The sequence below is a fragment of the Ovis aries genome, chromosome 23 (genome assembly GCF_016772045.2).
Source record: "Ovis aries strain OAR_USU_Benz2616 breed Rambouillet chromosome 23, ARS-UI_Ramb_v3.0, whole genome shotgun sequence".
Classification (NCBI taxonomy): Eukaryota; Metazoa; Chordata; class Mammalia; order Artiodactyla; family Bovidae; genus Ovis; species Ovis aries.
In genome coordinates this window covers 22,677,249-22,692,570 of record NC_056076.1, presented here as the reverse complement: position 1 = coordinate 22,692,570, position 15,322 = coordinate 22,677,249, and the positions used below count along the sequence as shown (strand labels likewise).

Here is a 15,322-nt window from a genome sequence, read left to right as displayed (position 1 = left end):
GCTATTTTAATAATCTCTACCAATTTTCTTGTAGGGCTGTTTTTTTCTAATGTTAGAGAAATCTCGCAATGTGCAACATTCATTTTTATCCTTTTTGGCAACTTCCTGCAATGAAAGTTTCTTTTCTCTCCCGGGGTTTTTTATTAACCCCTGACTGCTGCTTTGCACTATAAGTCTTCAAAGGGATTTTGATGCTAATTTTCCAATGCAGTTGGCTTTGGTGTCAGGTAATTTCCTGAGTTAGATGACTGTGAAGAAAAACAGCTAAAAGTCTGTATTGGTGAGCAGTTTAGAGCCCTTGTTACAGATCAAGGTGATCTTTTCTTTTTTTAATTGAAGTATAGTTGATTTACAATGTGGTGTTCATTACTGCTGTCAGGATAATCTTTTAAAAGCTACTGTTAATCCAACATTGGTAAATTGTCTTAAGATGAGATCTATGTATATAATTTTTAATATCAAGCTTTTTATGATAAAAGTTCTTCATATTCCATTTTAATTTGAAAAAAATACTAATAAATAATATATAGACCATTTCTTGAGAATCCAATGTAAGTATCAAAATGAACGGCTTTCTTTACTGTGTTTTTCTTTCATATTTAAAAATTTTTAATTGACTCCCAAGTTTAACCCTCTACCACCCATTTTGCCCTGGGAATATGTAAAACCACTTGACTGGTTATCCCCCACCCTTGTTGGTTTATAGGTAGGAATAAGCAATCTAGGTATTTGCCTGGAGTGGTCTCTATGTTCATGCTGCATTACCCTAACTTATACTAAGGAGTGCATGTGTGAGTCTGATTTAAATCAATCATCAGTTTTATCAGCAAGAGAAAGGTAGGTGTCAGTGCACTTTCTCATTGTCCCTCTTGCTCAAAAATCATTCACATTTTTACTAAACAATACTAGCAATCATTTGTTGAGCATTTAGTTTGTTTCCAAGCTCACTGTCTGTTGCTTCCCTTGATATCTCATTTCATTTTCTTTTTTCATAACTCTTTAAAGTAGGAGCTTTAGAGTAACCCAGGTTTAGAGAGGTTAAATGATCTATCCAAGATCACCAACGGGTGTGAGCAGGAGCCAGGTTTCACACCCATGTCTGGGTAGCTCCATGATTGATCCTCTGAAGAGCTCCTAGTTCCTGTTGCCCACATCCATTAGTGGCATAGAATATTAAGGAAAAACTTTGTGAACCTCATAAGGGTTTAACTAGAGGGAGAGCTTTGAGCACAGTAAAACACTCATTTCCTGCTTTGTCCGTTCAAGAAATAGCCACTGAGCAAAATGAAAAGACAACATGAAGATTGAGAAAAAATATTTGCAAACAATGAAACTGACAGTGAATTTCCAAAATATACAAACAGCTCATGCAACTCAATAGCAACAACAACAACAATGGAAACAACCCAATCAAAACTGGGTAGAAAACCTAAATAGAGATTTCTCCAAAGAAGACATTCAGATATAAGTAGCCAATAGGCACCTGAAAAGATACTCAATATTGCTAATTATTAGAGAAATGCAAACCAAAACTACAATGAGTTACCAGCATTGTACCTAGTAGTCAAAATGGGCATCATTAAAACATCTACAAATAACAAATGCTGGAGAGGGTGTGGAGAAAAGGAAATCCTCCTACACTGTTGGTATAAATATAAATTGTTGCAGCCACTATTGAGAACAGTATAGAGATTCCTTAAAATATTAAAGGTAGAGTTGCCATATAATTCAGCAGTGCTTCTCCTGGGTGTATATCTGAAGAAAACTAATTTGAAAAGATACATGCACCCCAGTGTTCACAGCAGCAACTGTTTACAATAGCCAGAACATGGAAAGAAACTAATGTCCATAGATAAATGGATAAAGAAGACGCTGTATATATACAATGGAACCATAAAAAGGGAGGAAATCATGCCATTTGCAGCAACCTGGATGGACCTAGAGGTTATTACACTAAGTGAAATAAGTCAGAAAGACAAATACCAAATGATATCGCTTATATGTGGGATCTAAAATATAACACAAATGAACTTATTGACAAAACAGAAACAGCCTCACAGACATAGAAAACAATGCGGTTGCCCAAGCTGGGGAAGGGATAAATTAGGAGTTTGGGATTAGCAACTACAAACTACTACATATAAAATATATATATAAACCAAGTCCTACTGTATAGCACAAGGAACCAGGTTCAATATCCTTCAATAAACCATAATGGGAAAGAATGTGTGTGTGTGTGTGTGTGTGTGTGTGTGTGTGTGTGTGTGTGTGTGTGTGTAGCTGAATCATTTTTGCTATACACCAGAAACTAACACAACATTGTAAATCAACTGTATTTTAATTTTAAAAAACAGAAAATAAATTGTCCCTGAGCCGTCCATTGTGCCAAAGCTGATGACTGGCATAGAAACATGAAAAAGACACGGCTCCCTTTCCTGGGAGAGTCCATATCTAAAAAGAGAAGTTAGATATGTAAACACAGTATTATGAAATATGAGCTAAATATGGGCAGTAAGCAAGGCCGTGGAAGCGGCAGGGTGGCAATGCAAGGCCTGAGGGACAAAGCAGTCGCTGGCTGGAGCTCAGAGCCCGGTGGTGGGAGGGAGGAACCGCAGCTGAAATGAGGTGAAGTCCCAGTCACTCAGGGCCCCTCCCGTCAGCCTTCCTTAAAGTACTGGAAGAAAACGAAGGTGATTCCTTCAATCTTAATTATGTAACCATCGGTTTGGGAGAGGGAGATCCCTGGATTGCTCAGAGTTGATATTGTGCCAACCTCATATCTTAATCTTAATATAGAGCCCCCAGATACGGTTTGTGTAATTCTAGTAGGCTCCACCACCCTAGATCCAAATCTATAAGCATTTAAAATAGAACTGAAATCTAATCTGTTTAAATAATGGATAAACACAGGGTCTTGATGAAAAGAAAATGAAGAATGTTACCTCCTACCTCTCAGCTGTAATTAGGAGTTTCCCCTAGGAAAATACTTTGAGACTAGCCCTTCGTAGACTAATGCAGTGTTTCTCAGCATCTGTATTTACTGAATCATTTCATGTATTTTAAAAAATATTTTAAAAGATGCTGTGAGATTAATGCTGCATTTCCTACTGAGTTAGTAACTGACATTTCAAAGTATTTGGTCGGCAGAAGTAGTAGATAATCATCAGTCTTTCAAGGGATTAACGGCATCTTAAAAATGCATATAGGTATTTCATTAGTTGGTTTACATTTTCTGGAAGCCCTTTTTTTCTTGCATCTTTTTACTCGTTTTTCTATTTCTTTTTTCCTTGTCCGCGAAGTTGAGTCAGCAACAGAAAGATATTCAAATTAGACTTGTCATACAGAAAAAAAAGATCTGACTTTGTCAGGGTGGGTGGAGGGGGTAAGAGCAACTTTTTGTCAGTCTTTTGTATTTCAGCAGCTGGATTCATCGCTGCCATGGTAACGGACCACATGATGAGGTGTATTAGATTGCTGTGTGTTGAGCACAAGGGGAAGAATGAACACAGCGTTTTATTGAAGTTGAAGGTTACTTAGGAGTTTCTTCTGTGGAAGTGTGTAAGGTCAAATACTATAGCTTTCAGCATATGTAATACTTTAGAGGAAGAATTAGGGGCATGCTGCTGCATTTAACTACAAAACCAGGTAAGGTTTAATTGAATCTATGAAACTGACCTCTTACTTGCCGGGTAGAATTTCAGTCCCCCCATCCCCACCCCCACATGGACACAGGGCAAATTTCTCCTGTCTCCCCTACCCCAACTCCCCCCACCTCCGATTGCATCTGTTTTTAATTTGGAAGTTTGGAACGTTGTGAATTTTTATAGTTCTTTGGTAGTGTGAGTGAGCGTGTGTGTGCAAGTAAAAGAAAGAAAACTAGAAAGGAAGTAATAAGAATGCAATTAACGTCTTCAGATCAATGTAAAACAGAGTAAAGTGTTTCCTTCTTTGAAAATGGTCCACTTTTCTTAGTGGACACCTTATTAGTGGCATTAGCCCAGAGCTGCTTGTCTCTTATACTAATGGAGCTATAAAACCAAGTTCTCCAGCCTGTTATTCACTATATTTATTCTGTCTGGGCTTCTATTCCTCTTTCTTCCTATTACTACCAGCCTCATTCATCATGAAGAGTTCCGTTTTATCTATAATTTTTACAACATATGTTATATCCATTAATATTCTATTCTTTTACACACGGTGGTCATATGCATCTTAGAGGATTTAAAAACAGAAGTAAATATGTTACAGGGAGTAGAAAATGAACTCTTTTATTTAGAGGCTGGTAAGCGCAGAATGTAAACACTTCAGTGTGGCTCCGTGAAGCATCAATTCCCAGAGCATGGGCGCCTCCTCCTCGCGTTGTTTACGTATCATCCAAGCAGCTTGCTTCAAAGAGGGAGGCTTGGATATGTGCGGAGCAAGTTAAAGAAGAAAATTTATGATTTGTTTTGATTTCTTGTTTCTGCAGTTGTTTGATGCTTAGCTTTCTCATACGACATTAGGATTTACTTTCATTTTTTAGTTAAGGACTAACCTAGCCAACTTGTCTCCTGTTAGAACAAAGTTGTCTTGGCAGCTTCAGACACAACCCTGCTAAAACTAGCAGAACCCAGTATTACTCAGGGAAATTCACTGGAGTGTTTTCATATAGGAGAGGTTTTAAAAAATACTTTCGTAGCTAAAAGCAATTGATTGCCACTAATTGGTACTGATTGGGATAAAAGCCAATAAATTATGCCAAGGTTACTCTTATACCACCCTTTCTTTAAAAAGGAACACTTAGATTTTTTAAAATTCATTTATGTTCTGTGATTTTCATTGCTATTTTCTAAGTCTCTCTAGTTTTCATCCATTCAGGCCATCTTCTAAATTTGAGCAAGAAGTTATAATTATTCAAAACAATTTTTTTGCCATGATTGCAAATAAAGGGAACTATTTCCATGATAACAAATATCAAAAGCATTATAATAGCACATTTGTAACATTTGTACAATGTCCAATCTTGAATCCGAATTCTTCATTTCCTTTTTCCCTTGGTTGCTTTGAATACAAAACAAGCTATGAGCATGTCCTCCAAAATATTTTCACAAGCCTCAGTTGTTATTACTTAAAAATAGGAAATTACCAAGAGTTGGTGAAAGATGGTACCTGGTAAAATATTTTAAAGTGTGAAATTCTCAATATTGGCAATATCTGAGAGAGACAGGGAGAGAGAGTGACAGAAAACATAAGAAAAGAAAAGTAGACAAAAGATGGAGATAAAAGTGGGAATGATCTCTTAATCAAGCTTTCTTCTTTCCTTCAGTATAGGTTAAACCTTTATATAAAAAAGAAGAGAGACAGTGTAGTGTGGATGAGGTAAAATTAGCAAAAAGCACTATCATTCCACTATTCCATGTTTCAAGTCCATGGTAAGGCATGGATAGTTTCTTTCTATTAATTGAAATGAAAACAAATTCCTCTAATTGGATATATTTCACTTCTACCTGTTTTGGGCTAAGATATCAGGTAGCTTATACATTAGAGCTAGAAGTGTGTAAAAATGTTCCCATTTGTTGTGATTTTTATACACTTGGCACTAAGCCATGTGTACATGTCCATTTTTAAAGTTACTGTAACTGAGAGGTCCAAAAGATGGAAACTTCTTTTAAATGTTTCATAAGAATTGTATATATTCAAGGTATACAACGTGATGACTTGATATACATGTATATAATGAAATGATTACTACAGTCAAGCTAATTTACATATCTTCTGCTCAAATAGATACCATTTTGTGTGTGTGATGAGAGTTCCTGGAATCTACTCTCTTAGCAAATTTGTGTTACACAATCTAGGGAATTATTAACTCTAGTCACCAGGCCTTCTAGACTAGTTCATCCTATATACGTGCAGCTTTGTACCCTTTGACTAACATCTCCTGCGTCCCCCGCCCAACAGTGATTGGTAGCCACCATTCTAATATCTGCTTCCACGTATTTACCTTGTTCAGAGTCCACATTATAAGTGAGATCATACAGTAGTTTTCCTCCTGTGTCTGGCTTATTTCATTAGCGTAATATCTTTCTGCATTCATCTGTTTTGTTGCAGATGTCAGGATCTTACCCTTTTGCAAGGCTGAAGAGTACTCCTTTTATGTGTACATCACAATTTCATTTTCCAGTCATCTGTTGACATACGTTTGTTTCCATGTCTTGTTTATCACGAATAATGCTACAGTGAACATGAGAACGCAGATATCTTTTCTATTACTGGTTTACTTTCTTTTGGGTATATTCTCAGAAGAGGGACTGCGGGATCATATGGTAGCTCTATTTTCTGTTTTTATAGAAGCCTCCATGCTGTTTTTCATAATGGCTGTAGGGACTACTCATATTCTTAAGGAGCAAAATGACTTTTGATGTTCTTGCTTTAAGTTAGAAATTTTGCAGATGTTTTGATCATTTGTGTCAACCCATGTTTAAATCATGCTTTACTGTTAATTTTGAATGATTGGGAGCATCTTCACATTTAACCTCTCATTTCTAGAGTTCCCTAGCCTCTCAGACATATAGCTAATTATCTACAAACATTTACCTCTATTAAAGAGTTAGATATTCATCAGAGTCATGATAAAGAAGAATCATATTGACTGTTATAGCCTCTTCAATAAAAGTAATGATAATTTTTGGTCCCTAAGACAAAATCTCTGAAATAGATGAAGATAAAGCCAGTGAATGATGATTCAATATCAGCTAGATATTCCACTTTTAGGAGTTGCTATTTTTAAACCTGTGACTTCATCAAAGTGGGTTTTATAATTGACAACCATGTAATTTTTTGGTATGAAAAGAATTAGACTTTAAAAATATTCTTAAATATTTAAAATGAAAAAAAGTAATGGTATCACAATCATGATAATGATAGTGATTATAATGGCAATAATGATTAATTCAGAGAGAAAGACGGACTTCATTAGAAAGCTCTGAGCTATGTAGTTAAAGGCCAATGTTTTTAGAAAGAAATGGAAAATTTTCTAGTCAGTGGTATGATTTTCAGATATTTCCTCCCAACTTTCATTAATTCCATTAATAGCATTTACAAATCACTAACAATAAATGTGCTTGTTATGGTCTTCTCAGAGCTTATTATAAAGGATGTTGACTTTGTTCAACAATGAATAGATGTTTTCATCAGTAATGATTAAACTCCCCAAAAATTATACAGTGTGTGGGCCAGTATCTGATAGGAAAAGAGTAAATGTATTGCTAGGAATGAACAATTTGTTACATTTTTGGTATATAAATAGGTACAATCAGCTAGTTTCACTTTCATGATACTATTACCTTGATACATTTTAGAGTGATATTATTGTTATATAATTCCCCTCTACCTGGCATTTACATGATAAAATGTTCACTATTGACATCATTTTGATATTTTACTTATATTTTTCAATTTTAAATTATTTATTTAAATAACAATGGTATTTTACATCTAAAACTTATTAATTTGGGTTTGTTTGGGGAAAGATTGTACTCTGAAGAAGCACTTTCTTCTATGTACCCTCATATAAAAAAAAGCAGATAAATTGATGATTCCAGTATAAAACATGGATGCATCAAAGAAGCAAAAGAAAATATAGAACTTGAGAAAGAACAATGTGCCTTCAAAGGCAGAAATCATAAAGAAATGGTTGTATAGAAACTTATTACTTCTGGAAAATGCTATAAACAAAATTAAAAGATAAAAAGCAAACTAGAATCAATATTTGTAGTGCACATGAAAGAAAAGAAGATGAGCATCTAGGAACTAAAAAGCCTCTTGTTGAGAGTGAAAGAGGAGAGTGAAAAAGTTGGCCCAAAGCTCAACATTCAGAAAATGAAGATCATGGCATCTGGTCCCATCACTTCATGGGAAATAGATGGGGAAACAGTGGAAACAGTGTCAAACTTTATTTTGGGGGGCTCCAAAATCACTGCAGATGGTGATTGCAGCCATGAAATTAGAAGACGCTTACTCCTTGGAAGAAAAGTTATGACCAACCTAGACAGCATAGTGAAGAGCAGAGACATTACTTTGTCAACAAAGGTCCGTCTAGTCAAGGCTATGGTTTTTCCAGTGGTCGTGTATGAATGTGAGAGTTGGACTGTGAAGAAAGCTGAGTGCCAAAGAATTGATGCTTTTGAACTGCGGTGTTGGAGAAGACTCTTGAGAGTCCCTTGGACTGCAAGGAGATCCAACCAGTCCATTCTGAAGGAGATCAGCCCTGGGATTTCTTTGGAAGGACTGATGCTAAAGCTGAAACTCCAGTACTTCAGCCACCTGATAGGAAGAGTTGACTCATTGGAAAAGACTCTGATGCTGGGAGGGATTGGGGGCAGGAGGAGAAGGGGACGACCGAGGATGAAATGGCTGGATGGCATCACTGACTTGATGGATGTGAGTCTGAGTGAACTCCGGGAGTTGATGATGGACAGGGAGGCCTGGCGTGCTGCAATTCATGGGGTCGCAAAGAGTAAGACATGACTGAGCAACTGAACTGAACTGAATATATAATAAGGTCTCATAAATTAATAAGAAAGAGACAGCACTTATTTTATTACTCTATTTCCAGTGCAGTCTTAGGTTTGCAGCAGGTTTAAGCGGGAGGTACAGAGATTTCCTATACACTTCCCATCCCTACGTCTGCAGTGGCTCCCTCATTATCAACACTGAACGAGAGAAGGGTACAAACTCTTCTTATCAAAGATCGACCTGCATTGACAGATAGTAATCACCCAAAGGTCATAGTTTACTTTAGGGTTTACTTTTGGTAAATTCTAGGATTCTATGGGTTTGGACAAAGTATAAAAATAAATATATATTTATATATTTCCATTGTTATAATATATACAGGAAATTTCACTGCCCTAAATATCCTCTGTGTTCTGCCTGTTTATCTCTTCTTTCCCTCCACACATATCCCTCCTTACCCCCACCTTATCTTCGAAACCATTGAACTTTTTATTGTTCCATAGTTTTGCTTTTTCCAGAATATCATTTAGTTAGAATCATACAGTGTATAGCTTTTTCAGACTGGTTTCTTTCACTTCCTAATATGCATTTAAGTTTCCTCCATGTCTTTTCATGGCTTGATAGCTCATTTCTTTTTAGCCCTGAATAACATTCCATTCGTTTGGATGTACCACAATTTATTTATCCATTCACCTACTAAAGGACATTTTGGCTGCTTCCAAGTTTGGGCAATTACAAATAAAGCTGCTCTAAACATTTATGTGCAGGGTTTTGTGTGGACAGAAGTTTTCAGCTTTTTGGGGGTAAATAACAAGGAGTGCAATTACTGGAACATATGCTAAGAGTATGTTTAGTTTTGTGAGAAACCACTTTCAAAGTGACTTTACCATCTTGAATTACTACGAGCAAGAAATGAGGAGTCCTGTTGCTCCACATCACCAGCATTTGGTGTCCTGTGTCCTGTCTCTAGCCATGCTATTCGATGTGTGGTGGTATCTCATTATTGTTTTAATTTGCATTTGCCTGATGACATAGGATGTGGACATTTTCCATATGCCTGTTTGCCACCTGTATATCTTTTTTGGTGAGATGTCCGTTTAGGTCATTAGGTGTGTTTTGCATTGCAATCCTTTATCAGATGTGTCTTTTGCAAATATTGTCTTTCAGGCTCTAATTGTCTTCTAGTTCTTTTTATATTGTCCTTCACAGAGCACCATTTTTAATTTTAATGAAGTCCAACATATCAATTATTTCTTTCATGGATCATGTCTTTGGTAATACTTACAAATTAAATAAACAAATATTTTAATCTTTACAATTATTTTAGAAGAAGCAGAAGGAGGATAGTAATAATATCCAATGTTCTGCTGTTGAGAGCATAAACTGATACATTGTGGAGGGTAGGTCAACCTGGAAATGTGTAGCAAAGGCTTTAAAAATTGTACCCAACAATTTCAAATATCATAACAAAATAAACAAGCATACATACAGCATTTTTCATTGTTGTGATATTTGTAAGTGTAGACAAGGATAGTCATTCTGAAAAAAAAATTTGAGAAACGTGACAAACACACCAGCTTATTTCTGCTCTGATACTTCTAAAGCTGTAAGAAGGCATAAATATGGCTTACCTACAGCCATACATGCCCCACTGCTCCAGTTTGTAGTTATAACATGTATAAGCAACATGGTGGAGAGAAAAGGATCTTGGCTTAAGAGTCAGAATGCCTGGGTTCTGCTGTGGACTAGCTGAGATAATCTAAGGGTGCGAATATAAGGCATTATTCAGATGCTAGTGTTAGAGTGGGAGAGTTTTTGAATTCCTTTACCCACATATCTGTATCTATCTTCACAACTGATGTTTCTAATTAAAAGTCCCCTATCAAATGGGAGAGTGAGGGCACATTTTTATAGTTGCACTCTAAGAAAGTGCCAGATGGTGAAATCTGGAATGGCTTGGCTTTGATAGAAATCAGTATAATATTTTGAATTGAATATACTTCCCAATCATTATTATTTGAATTTCATTCAAAAGAAAATTCTGCTTATATAAGGTTGGCAGAGGATAATTGGTATTGACTGTAACCTGGCATTTAGGTATAGTGGAGATAGCAGAAATGTAGAGGAGTGTAATTCAATGGAAACTTCTGTGGTGTTAGAAATGTTCTGTCTGCGCCATCCAGTACAGTAACTGATAGTCACACGTGGCTGCTGAGCACTCAGAGTAAAACTAGTTTGACTAAGGAACAGTATTTCTAATTTTATTTAATGCTAAGTAATTTAAATTATTTAATAGTCACATTTGACAAGTGCTTTCCTATTGGACAGTGCAGCTCTAAAATTAAGCACAACACATCTGTGAGGCTCTGTATGTAATTATTTAATTTAATGTGAGGCTTCACTTCAAGCATATCTGATGAATGAGGGTGACAAAAAGGTGAATTTTCTTTATGAAATTTCAGTCCCATTCAAAGAAATACTAAACTGAGAGATCCTTTGATTCTGGAACCTGTAAGTCCAAGTGAAAGTGAAGTGAAGTCGCTCAGTCGTGTCTGACTCTTTGCGACCCGTGAACTGTAGCCCACCAAGCTCCTCCGTCCATGGGATTCTCCAGGCAAGAATACTGGAGTGGGTTGCCATTTCCTTCTCCACGTAAATCCAAAGTTTTCCATAAAAGTCTTGGTCCAATATGTTCTATAACCTTGCTCACTTGAGATTTCTAATGTTCATCCATTTTCTCATTTATTAAAAAAAAGCACTCAGGCTGACTGTATATGTGTCAGTGTAAGAAAAATGTACTGTTTCCCCTTATTCCCACAATACTACTGTACTCACAACACTTTTTACAGATTGCAGGTTTGTGTGCATGACACAGTGAGGCCAAACAAACCAAACCATCAGAGTTTGAAGCAAAGAAAGGTTTACTGCAGGACCATGCAAGGAGGCTAGGTTTGTGCACAAGGGTTTGTGCTCCCAAAGAAACCCAAGGTCCTCAAAGGGTTTCAGCAAAGCACTTTTAAAGGACAAGCAAGGATGAGGTTGGTGGTTGCAAACTTCTAGGTGTCGGAATCCTTTGTTCTTGCAACTGTACATGTAGGTCAGGTCACGATGTTCCTGTAAACCTACAATAAAACAAATGCTATTCTGTTTTGAACTTTTTATCTCTATATGAATGGACTTTTAAAGGTCAGATCCTTGAGAATAGGCTATCCTGTATATTTCAGGCTATCGGCAGCATTATTTTACAAAAGGTACAGAACCAGCAGGACAAGCACAGGCCAACAAAGCACAAAAGCAAAAAGAACGGATCTAATATGGAGTCAGGTTTGTTCTTCCCTGTTACAGGCTGATACCAAATGTATGGATTTGCTGCACCAAGCAATTCTGACTGCCTGGAGTCAATGTCGGGGCCCACAGATCTGTGAGACTGCTCCCATCTCGACTTCACATGCCAGTTGCAAGTACAGCTTGTCACCTCTGCTTCTGACGTACCAGCTACAAATGGGAGGTTCCCACGACCACCTCTTCAGTTCAATCGTTTGCTAGTACAGCTCAGAGCACTCAGGAAAACACTTATGTTTACTGGTTTATTGTATAATAAAGAATAAGATAAAGGATATAGATGGACAGCCAGACAAAGAGATGCATGGGTGAACTCCAAGAGTCCCAAACACAGGCACTTCTTTTCCTGTGGAGTTGGGATACAACATCCTCCCAGAACATGGAGGTGTTAACCACTCCAGAAATTCTCCAAGCCCCATACTCTGGGGGGTTTTATGGAAGCTTCACCATATAGGCACAGTCAATCATTAACTCAGTCTCCAGTTCCTCTCCTGGAGGATTGTTGTTCAGACACTAAGTCGTGTCTGACTCTTTGTGATCCCATGGACCACAGCATGCTAGGCTCCCCCATCCTTCACTACCTCCTGAAGTTTGCGCAAACTCATATCCATTGTGTCAATGATGCTATCTAACCATCTCATCCTCTGTCACCCACTTCTCCTCCTGCCCTCAATCTTTCCCAACATCAGGGTTTTTTCCAGTGAGTCAGCTCTTCTCATCAGGTGGCCAAAGTATTGAAGCTTCAGCTTCGGCATCAGTCCTTCCAATAATATCCAGGGTTGATTTTCTTTAGGATTAACTGATTTGATCTCCTTGCAGCCCAAGAGACTCTCAAGAGTCTTCTCCAGCGCCACAGTTTGAAAGCATCAGTTCTTTGGCACTCAGCCTTCTTTATGGTCCAACTCTCACATCCGTACATGCTTACTGGAAAAACCATAGCTTTGACTATACAGACCTTTGTCGTCAAAGTGATATCTCCACTTTTTAATATGCTGTCTAGGTTTGTCATGGAGAAGGCAATGGCAACCAACTCCTGTACTCTTGCCTGGAAAATCCTGTGGGCGGAGGAGCCTGGTAGGCTGCAGTCCATGTGGTCGCTAAGGGTCAGAGACGACTGAGCGACTTCACTTTCACTTTTCACTTTCATGCATTGGAGAAGGAAATGGCAACCCACTCCAGTGTTCTTGCCTGGAGAATCCCAGGGACAGGGGAGCCTGGTGGGCTGCCGCCTATGGGGTCGCACAGAGTCGGACACGACTGAAGCGACTTAGCAGCAGCAGCAGCAGCAGGTTCGTCATAGCTGTTCTTCCAAGGAGCAAGCATCTTTTAATATTATGATTGCAGTCACCATCTGCAGTGATTTGGGAGCCCAAGAAAATAAAATCTGTCACTGTTTCCACTTTTTCCCCATCTATTTGCCATGATCTTCATTTTTTGAATGTTGAGTTTTAATCCAACTTTTTCACTCTCCTCTTCTACCCTTATCAAGAGGCTGTTTAGTTCCTCTTTTCTTTCTGCCATCACCTGGAGGATAGGGGTGGGATCAAAGTTTCAAGCTTCTAATCTTTCTGGTGACCAGCCTCCACCCCAAAGCTACACAGGAATTTATCAAGCATCACTTCATCACTCCTATCACCCAGAAAATTCCAAAGGACTCAGGAGCTTGATATCAGAACCAGGAACAAAGCTATATATTAGAATGAAAGATGTGCCTAGTATTCTTATCACTTAGGAAATTATAAGGATTTTAGGAGCTCCGTGCCAGGAACTGAGGGAAGAAATCAACATATTTTTTCTATTATTTTAAAATCAGACACTGTAACTGAAAAGATAATGGCTGTCCAGAGTCCCTAGATGTAGAGGTTCCTTGAAATACAGTTAGGAGTCATATGTACAGAACATATATTATGGAGGAGGACTGAGAAAATACGATGTGAAGATGGAAGCACTAGTATAAACTTTTAAAATAATTTTTTAAATAATATGCCTTAAATAGAAGGTTGGAGAGAGGAGAATTTATATAGAGAGAACAGTACAGACAAATCAGGGAGAAATGAAAATCAGAAATCTCTGGAAATGTAAACTAGCCATAAAGATGTAATGAGACTAGAACTCAAAGATGTTCAGGGACCAGATCATCATCACTGCTACCACCACCACCATCACCATCATCACTACCACCTACCACCATCACTATCACCACCATCACCATCATTATCACCACATCATCATCAAAATCACAAGAACCATGTACTGGACATCTAGAATTAGGCCAAGCACTTTTCATGCATTATTTTTTTTCTCACAATTTATGAAGCAAATACTGTCCTCTTTATTGATGGGAAAAATGCATTGCCAGTAAAAGTCAATTGGGGTTGCCAGGCCAGAGGCAACCTGTTAGACCAGGCCAGGTCTTTACCTCTGCCAAGTGTTATCTCTTCTATGGAATTTAGACTGTTTTGTCCTGAATAATCTGGGAAGCCCTATGTATTTGAGGAAAGTCATACGGACAGCAGCGTAGAAAATGGACTAGAAGGAAGCTATACTTAATGGATGGAAGTACATGAAAAAGTTAATGCTACAATCCAGAACAAGGATGAGAGAAATTCTGAGCTATGGAAGTAGAACAGGAGCTTGAAAAGGAGTCTACCTGAGTGATATGTCAGGGGTCTGTCTTTACAGTAAGTCAGGTAGACAACATCTGATTTATTTCTTAACCCTCCCTGAAAAGTGTCAATTCCTCTCTGCTACATTATATCAAGATTATTGATATAAGGAAACAGCTTATTTTATAATATGCAAGTTTTCCTAACAAGATTAACCTGCATAAATCATCCTGTTGGAAGCAAGTGTAGCTACATCACCTATGTTTTTGCAATATGGGGTTCATCACAATGTAAGATAACTAAGGTGGGAACTTCATATTCATGGAATTTTTTCTTTCATTAATATCTTTTTGTTCTTGATATTAACAAATAGCGATTTTTTTCTTTCCAACATCGAAGAATTTTTTGAATACATAATTAAAGCTTATTTAGAAAGGTCAAAGGCAGTTCCTTTTATCATTGTGAACGGAGTCTTCTACTTGAATTTCTGATTTGGGAACATTATTATTCTCCTGCCTTTGCCCCATTTGGGTGGATTTGTTTTTCTCTTGGCAGTGTATCCAGGTTCATCTTCAGGTGAAAGTAGAAGCTGGCAATTCTGGCATCAGAGACTCCACGTTTTTCGAGAAGTTATTTTCATTTTCTTTCAAAGCCTTATGACTCTGGGAAAATGCAGGAAAAGAAGGCGGAGGAGATGGAGTGTTGTCTTGACAACAAAGAGGCCGGAGGAGGAGAGGGTATTGCTAAAAGGAATGCACAGTAACCTGGCTGTAAGGAGAACGTTGGCAATAACTGCCAGCCAAAGGCGGTGAGGAGGGAACCGCAGTCATTTGGCCAGTGGACTGACCGTGTAATTCTTTGCAGTAGGTTGGAGTGCG

General features: G+C 37.8%; 1 protein-coding gene across 34 annotated transcripts in view; it reads left to right on the top strand.

The window, feature by feature from the left end:
* DTNA (dystrobrevin alpha) overlaps window positions 1-15,322 on the top strand; it is a 433,908-nt gene that overhangs the window by 232,988 nt on the left and 185,598 nt on the right. For 6 of the 34 annotated variants that reach the window (XM_060405352.1, XM_060405345.1, XM_060405363.1 and 3 more), the window contains exon 1: window positions 3,493-3,645. The exons of the other annotated variants lie outside the window; for them this stretch is intronic. The gene's annotated coding sequence lies outside the window, so the exon portion shown is untranslated. Of the gene's footprint in view, window positions 1-3,492; window positions 3,646-15,322 lie in introns of those variants that run through there. 34 annotated transcript variants of the gene reach the window in all.